The following is an 8,879-nucleotide window of genomic DNA, read 5'->3' as shown; positions in this document are numbered from 1 at the left end:
GTCTATAATTTTAATGGTAGCTGAGCTGAGCTGAGCTGAGATTAGGAGCACTCCCTTTAAGAGAGTGCTCCTAATCTCAGCTCGTTACCTGTATAAAAGACACCTGGGAGCCAGAAATATCGCTGATTGATAGGGGATCAAATACTTATTTCCCTCATTAACATGCAAATCAATTTATAACTTTTTTGAAATGTGTTTTTCTGGATTTTTTTGTTGTTATTCTGTCTCTCACTGTTAAAATACACCTACCATTAAAATTATAGACTGATCATTTCTTTGTCAGTGGGCAAACGTACAAAATCAGCAGGGGATCAAATACTTTTTTCCCTCACTATATATATCTTGATGCTGATTTGAATGTGTCTGTTATTTTAAATTTTGCACCAAATAGAACACAAACAGCACACACATTCCCTGACATATGGCCAAGGGCAATTATTACACCTCCTACTCTTTCACCCTCCTGACCTCAGTGTACGAATATTTAGCACACTGTTAATTAACATGCCACACAGGAAGATGAGACCCATTAGAGAGCTTAATGAGGTCTGAACTCTATTTGCAGCATCAAAATAAATACAGATGTAGTTAAAACTGCTGCTCATCCTTTGTCCCCATTTTAATGGAATCTCCTCTCTGTGAATATCAGGGCTGGACCATCTTTTGTCACACTGTCAAAACTCACCTGTTCAGCGTATTTCATGTTCTGCACAGTCCATTGGGTACTGTCCTGCTCCACATGCAGCAATCACAAGTCACATATATTGTTTATATGTGCTGCACTGCTCTCTGCGTTTAAATTATTAATTAGTAGTACTGTAAATACGGCTACAATAACAACAACAAAAATCACAGTGAATGTTTTAGTTTCATTCATTTTTAAAATGGTGCCTGATTCATTAAAAAAAGGTTTGTTTTGAACCTGGTTAACTCATTAAATATATCATTTATTTTCTATCACCCCCAAATTATTAACAGTGCCTACAATCTCAAGAAAGGGTTTTTCTCTGATTGAAGTTTATTTGTTTAGCTTGTACAAACAGTACTGTGCTGTGAGACCCATGTCTGACACATATAAAGAGAAACTGTGCCACTGGCATCCAGCCGTGCATCAAGTTGAAATCCAAACATGGCTTTATTTTTTCTTTATGTGATCCATGCATCCAGAAGGACACACGGCAATCGGCACATGATGAATAGCAGAGACTGAAGAGAATGTGTTAACAGCTCAACATTTTCCTTTTTATACAAACTGTATTTAAATAATCAAGACCATAGGTGGCCTCTGTATACTGTTACAGAAAATAATGCACAGTCTTGAGTGCAATAAGATAAAAGTTTTTCTTTTTTTTTAAAGATGAGTTTGATGTAACAATATTTTAATGACTTTATTTAATATTTGTTATGCACATATAATATTTTTGTTTTGGTTTGACTGTCCATACACAAGTGAATTACTAAAGTATTATTGGTGATTTTATTTCAGATAGTTGTTCATGTTTAAATAATGTCTGAGTTGTGTATATTTTGTTTTGATGTATGGATTTATGATGTAATTTTCTTACTACCTTCTTGCCAGGTCGCTTAATAAAAATAGATTAAAATTTGTTTAAGCTATCTGTATCTCGATTGTCTGAAAGCTTGCCTACAGCTATGATTGATTTTGGACAATAGTGATTCGGTAACCAAAGAAAGCAAGTGAGTCACACAGATAATACTATTGATCTGAAAAGTGAGATGTATCCTCTTTCTCTTAATCAGCAACATGGAAGAAAGGTAATAGATCAGAGGTCTGTGTAGGGGATGAGAAATATGTCCCAGCTAAGCTTAGCAAATGAGCCCATTTATTTTACAAAATAAATAATACTTATAATGTCTACTGCTTGACGCTGTAATGGTTAATCCCTCAAATGTATTGATTAATAGTTTAAAAATTTACATGCACAATAAACTGAAAAAAACGTCAATACTGTATATGTTTCTCTTAAACGAAAAAGGCAGAAATACCACATTTCCTGAAATCACAGTTTTATGCATCTTTTTGTGTTGTTATAGTATATAAGTGAGATATACCACTCTTCCAAATTGTTTCAAACATATAAGCAACTTTTAAAAATGTTACATTTAAAACTTATAAAAATGAGGGCGTACTTGACCATGAACATTGTCACTCTCAGTTCTTTTGGACATATTGTGTCATAAATTTCTGGATAGTGAAATAACTATGGACTTCACCAAATTTGACTAAAATACAAGGATGACCGCTCAGGCCAAGTCAAAGACTTCTGAAATTTTATCCTACAGATTCCAAGTTACTGGACATGTGGACAGACCAATTACCTTTGACCTGGGAGAATACATTGAAGAGCTATACTTTCTCTATTCAACAATCTGATCAATCTGATGGTGCTAATTTTAATTGCAGCCACAATAACTTGTGTGGGATTGGAAGTGTTTCACAATGAAGGTCCCTTAAAGGTGACAGGAACCCATCTTTCCCTCATCTTAGTTTCAGCTGATTGCACAGACCCAGAGCATGTCCATAGATCTCTAGTATGCAGACAGCTGAACCTTTGTTTGTGATATACTGTAGGCATGAGAAGTCCCACAACCTTGTAAAAGTACAGTACAATATGAATGTTAGCTTGGTTATTTATAATGTGGTCCCAATGGGTTTACACAAAGCAATAATGTCCTGGTTTTAATTTCTCAGAAATTATGTCAGTCAGGCCCTGGTTTCTGACTGTGGTCCCATCTTCCCATCAGAACATATTTTTCCTGATCATCTTGCTTTGGCTATTTTAAGATGTTTTCTCATAGGAATATACTTGAACGATATACTGATACGATTGTCTTGCAGAATATACGAGTTCAATTTTCAATTCTGGATTGTCAGGCTTTTTTAAAATTATTATTCATGTGTTATATATGTTTGTATGTGTATATGTGTTCGTGTGTGTTATGTTTCAAGTCGGAAGCATTGCCCAAGGGGGAGGGGTTTCTGCACACTTCTGTAGGAACCGGATCGAAACGTCACTCTATCAAAGCTGCCATTGGCCCCTGCACTCGTCACTCAGAACAGGTCCCTTCCCACTTCCTGTTCTATAAAACATGACGTCAGCGCAGGTTCGTCCTCTTTTGCCATTTCACCAGACCAAAGAACGTGAGCTTTCTGTATCTGTGTGTTGCATTAGATATTAAAAACTGTGTATTTCGGCTGGCTCACTTCACTAATAGTGTTGTTCATCACCGTTTCGTTACATCTCTCTCTCTCTATTGTGTGTCTTATTAGTTATATTTATAGCTAATTCCGAGCTCTGGCAGTGCTTTTGATTTCAGTTTCGGTTCACAAATAGAGCATTTTAAAAATAATAATTGTGTTAATATAGTGCCATATATTATCCAATTGCTTGCTGTGTTGGTTATTTGTCCACAGGACCTTTTCCTCCACAGCAGGAGCACTAGCAGCGGCAGTAAAATCTGAGGCCCGGCTGCCCGGCCTGGTGTGTCGTAAGACATCTCACCCGCGTGAGGTGCTCCTCCGCTGGCTTGCACCCACACTACAGCCCACGGCTCCCTCGGACCCCGGACTGCGACTTCCGGGTCCGCTACGGAGTGGTCTCCCACTCCGGTGTCTGACGGTAGGGGTTCAGTGGCTCTGGACCTCCACATCTCCCCAAGCCCCTCCCTCTCCTCCACCAGACACGCAGCTTCAGAGACAGCCGTGCCTACTGCGCCAGCTTCTCCGCCTGCATCTGCTGCTGCGCCTGCTGCCATGACTGCACATGCCACGGCAGCTGCTCCACCCGGCGGCAGCCACGCCCCTCTGCCTGACGTGCCCGCTGCACGGGCCCCCACACAAGCATATGAGCAACAGGGAAGAGCGGTGAAGCGACGCTCACGGGCCCCCTCCCCCTCTTCTGAGTTGTCACTATCCCCCTCCTCACCTTGCTGTCAGCGATGGAGGTCAGGCTCCATGGACAGAGAACGAGATAAGGCCATCCTTGCCCTGAATAGCAGGATGGACCACATCTGCGCCCTCCTGTCTGCACAGGCAGCGCAAACAGCAGCCCAGGCCCTGAACCCCCCACATCTCGAGTCTCCACCACCAGCCCATGTGCCACTGGACTCTGAGGGGAGCCTCTCTGCCCTGTCTATGGACAATGGCAGCTGACAGGTAATTTGGGAGGAGGACCACCTATTGCTTGCTCAGCCCACATTTGGGCTTGAAGTCAGAGCTAATGGAAGGGGAACCGGCCTCGCCCCCCCACACTCCATTGAGCAACAACACTCCCCCTGCTCCTGTAAGTCAGGACCGGGAGTTTTGGGCAGTAATCCAGAGGGCCGTGGACTTCTTGCAGATCCCCTGGCACTCTGACCCCGCCCCCCCATGCTCCAGGTTCAAGAGGGAGCACTGGACCTCCTGGATGACTTGAGAGCCACCTGGGACCACCCGGCAATGGCCCCTGCCTTAGGTTTGGGTGGAGGAGACCTATGCCAGAACCCAGGGTGCGGCTGAAGCGGACCTCCACCATTGCCACGCAGGTCTCCTTAACACCTCTGTCTGCGCAGTCACGAGACAGGCAATGTCGCCCAAGTGGCTCACCTGCGTAACATCGAAAGCCTGCTGGCCCTTTACCTGGCCCAGCTGGCTGAGGCCCCGGATCCAGCCACTGCATCACAGGCCCAGCCTCCTATCAGAGAGATAGCAGTGGCAGCCGACCTGCTGGTCAATGTGATGTATCAGGGCACAAGGGCAACTAAACGCTCCTTGGTAGCCATTGTGGCGGCACGCCACCAGCTCTGGCTGTCACAGGCAAGACAGATCATGGAGAGTACCCGCCTCATAGATGCGCCCATATCACCATGCTTTACTTTCAGCCCCTCCATGCTGATGCGCACTCCCCAGGAGAGGGAACAGTCCCCTGCAGCTAGCCCTACACCCTCAGCTCAACGACTTTCGATCTCAGCTCCCAGGCAGCAGCCCAGGCAGCAGTCCCGCCACCCTGCTGATCTTCAAACCGGCAGGCAGGCACCCCTCACGGCAGCCTGGCACCAGGCCTTACGTCCTGGCCCCCAGCAGTACAGCATGGCATGCTGTCAGGAGGACAGCTGGCGGACCTCAAGTTTGCTGTTCTTCCCTTTGTCCTGTCGCTAGCCCCACGCAAGTGCATGGATGTTGTGTTCGCCAGGGGGTCCACGTCGTCAATTATGCGCTGATGCCAGAGAGAGTTACCTCCATACACGCGTGTCTCTCCATCTTCTGACTGAGAGCTTGAACGGACAACACAGCGGTGGTTGCCTATATCAACAGGCAAGGAGGTCTCCAGTTGTGCTTCTGTGGGTATAGCCACGGTTCCGCTCCATCAGAGTAGTTCATCTCCCAGGCCTGTAAAAACATGGTGGCGGACCTCCTCTCTCAGGGAGGCCCCCCGTAATTGTGGAGCCGGTTCAGCAGGACAGAAGTGGATCTCTTTGCCTCAGCAGAGTGCACACACTGCCCACTATGGTTCTCCATCCGAGACTGCTCAGGAACCCTAGGGATCGATGCGCTAGCCCACACATGGCCGTGTTGTATACTTTACATGTTCCCACCATTCCCCCTTCTCCCAGTGGTCCTGGAGAAGCTCAGGAAAGAACGAGCGACAGTTCTGCTGATAGCCCCACGGTGGCCTCACAGATTCTGGTTTGCAGACCTGAGTGGACTTGTTGTCCCAGGTGCAGGCCATGCTTTGGCACCCCAATCCGGGCCTCCTCCTGCTCTGGGCCTGGCCCCTGAGTGTGAGTGTTTGATTGCCTGGGGTCTGTCAGATGTGGTGGTAGCCTCTATTCAGTCGGCGAGAGCTCCCTCTACGAGGTCACAGTATTCCTACTGCTGGTGGACGTTTAGCACCTGGTGCCAAGACGGTGGTCAAGACCCAATTAATTGCCCCATTGGGGTCATATTACAATTTCTACAAGAGCTGTTGGACCAGGGCAAGGGCTGTTGGACCACACTCAAACTGTATCTCCACATGTCATGTTCGGATTGATGGCGATCCCCCTGCGTCTCATTTCTTGGCAGTGCAGTTTCTAAAGGGAGCTTAACGACTGTGGCCTCCTCGCACCCCTTCACTGCCTGCATGGCGCCTTGCTGTAGTGCTGGACACACTTTCTCAAGCCCCATTTGAGCCGCTGAACTCTAAGTTGTAGCTGGTGTCACTTAAGACTGTGTTTTTGCTGACAATTACCTCTGCAAAACATGTAATCGAGTTACACACCCTGTCCATACACCCATCATGTGTCCGTTTTGTGGGAGATGGTTCCAGGGTCAGGCTATGGCCTAACCCTGCGTTCCTCCCGAAAGTGCTGTCTCCATTTCATGTCAACAGACCTATTGAGTTGATGGCCTTTCATCCTCCTACCTTTGCTTTGGAGCAAGAGAGTCGGCTTCACTTGCTCTGCCCTGTACGGGACCTCAGATGCTATTTGGAACGCACTAAGGACATTTGGTGATCAGACCAATTGTTTGTGTCTTATGGAATGCAGACACAGGGCCAGGGGCTTTCAAAGCAGCGCCTCTCGCATTGGATTGTGGACACCATTACCATGGCCTACAAGTCCACTGGGACCCCGGTGCCTGGACACCTGGTGGCCCAATTGACTCGAGGCGTTGCCACCCATGGGCCCTTTTTCAAGGTGCCCCCTTGGGAGACATTTGTGCGGCTGCAGCTTGAGCTTTGCCACTTACATTTGCCCAGTTCTACAGGTTGCATGTGACAGGACCGGTCCCTTCCGGTTGACTGCAGTCAAGCCCCAGTAGCCCATGGGCTCTGGCTCCTAATTTCCACTCCCAGTCTGCCCCTGTTAAGTGCATCCTATTGGAGCTATTGAACCATGTCTTTCCTTCCACTGGAATATGTCTTCAAGTAGAGCACCCACGCGAGCTGCTCCTGGACTTGCTGACAGCCTGTCGATGTGTTCACAGGGTCTGTCATGCGGCCTCCAGATACGTTGCCTTATGAAGCCGCCCTGTATATAGTTAATTCATTATTACATTGTGTTGCAGTGGTGCATGTGTCTGGTCTGTACCCCTCCCTGTAAATAATATGTGTTAAACAGCAGGACTGTGGTTTCCAGCCGATGTCGCTCGAGTTTGTTCGCTGCCTCAATGTGTACACTGTGTTCCTTGGTCGGCAGGTCTGTGGCCCGCTCTGGCTGTGTGCATAGAGCAAGAGTCCACTGCTGCTGTCCTCAGCGGTAAGCACTTGAGCAGGCTCTCGTCTTCCGCTGTGTATATAGTTCATTTGTCAACACAGTAGAGCTCATGTTGCCTTGCGTTAGCCGGTCTAACCAGCGGGCGTCAGCTGCTCCTGTGTTCCATGGGTGGCGCATGAGTTTGTTTCTGTACCCCGTGTGTATATAGTTTGTTTGTACGACATTTTAAGTTATCAGCACAGTGGAGCTCTCTGCTCTGTACTGTTCAGTTGAGTTGGATGTTCCTGTGCTGCACGATATACAGTGAGGGAAAAAAGTATTTGATCCCCTGCTGATTTTGTACGTTTGCCCACTGACAAAGAAATTATCAGTCTATAATTTTAGTGGTAGGTGTATTTTAACAGTGAGAGACAGAATAACAAAAAAAAATCCAGACAAACGCATTTCAAAAAAGTTATAAATTGATTTGCATGTTAATGAGGGAAATAAGTATTTGATCCCCTATCAATCAGCAAGATTTCTGGCTCCCACGTGTCTTTTATACAGGTAACGAGCTGAGATTAGGAGCACTCTCTTAAAGGGAGTGCTCCTAATCTCAGCTCGTTACCTGTATAAAAGACACCTGTCCACAGAAGCAATCAATCAATCAGATTCCAAACTCTCCACCATGGCCAAGACCAAAGAGCTGTCCAAGGATATCAGGGACAAGATTGTAGACCTACACAAGGCTGGAATGGGCTACAAGAACATCGCCAAGCAGCTTGGTGAGAAGGTGACAACAGTTGGTGCGATTATTCGCAAATGGAAGAAACACAAAATAACTGTCAGTCTCCCTCGGTCTGGGGCTCCATGCAAGTTCTCACCTTGTGGAGTTTCAATGATCATGAGAACGGTGAGGAATCAGCCCAGAACTACACGGGAGGATCTTGTTAATGATTTCAAGGCAGCTGGGACCATAGTCACCAAGAAAACAACTGGTAACACACTACGCCGTGAAGGACTGAAATCCTGCAGTGCCCGCAAGGTCCCCCTGCTCAAGAAAGCACATGTACAGGCCCGTCTGAAGTTTGCCAATGAACATCTGAATGATTCAGAGGAGAACTGGGTGAAGGTGTTGTGGTCAGATGAGACCAAAATCGAGCTCAACTCAACTCGCCGTGTTTGGAGGAGGAGGAATGACCCCAAGAACACCATCCCCACCGTCAAACATGGAGGTGGAAACATTATGCTTTGGGGGTGTTTTTCTGCTAAGGGGACAGGACAACTGCACCGCATCAAAGGGACGATGGACGGGGCCATGTACCGTCAAATCTTGGGTGAGAACCTCCTTCCCTCAGCCAGGGCATTGAAAATGGGTCATGGATGAGTATTCCAGCATGACAATGACCCAAAACACACAGCCAAGGCAACAAAGGAGTGGCTCAAGAAGAAGCACATTAAGGTCCTGGAGTGGCCTAGCCAGTCTACAGACCTTAATCCCATAGAAAATCTGTGGAGGGAGCTGAAGGTTCGAGTTGCCAAACATCAGCCTCGAAACCTTAATGACTTGGAGAGGATCTGCAAAGAGGAGTGGGTCAAAATCCCTCCTGAGATGTGTGCAAACCTGGTGGCCAACTACAAGAAACGTCTGACCTCTGTGATTGCCAACAAGGGTTTTGCCACCAAGTACTAAGTCGAAGGGG

This window comes from Amia ocellicauda, chromosome 1, assembly GCF_036373705.1.
Source record: "Amia ocellicauda isolate fAmiCal2 chromosome 1, fAmiCal2.hap1, whole genome shotgun sequence".
Taxonomy (NCBI): domain Eukaryota; kingdom Metazoa; phylum Chordata; class Actinopteri; order Amiiformes; family Amiidae; genus Amia; species Amia ocellicauda.
This window is presented reverse-complemented; position numbering follows the sequence as displayed.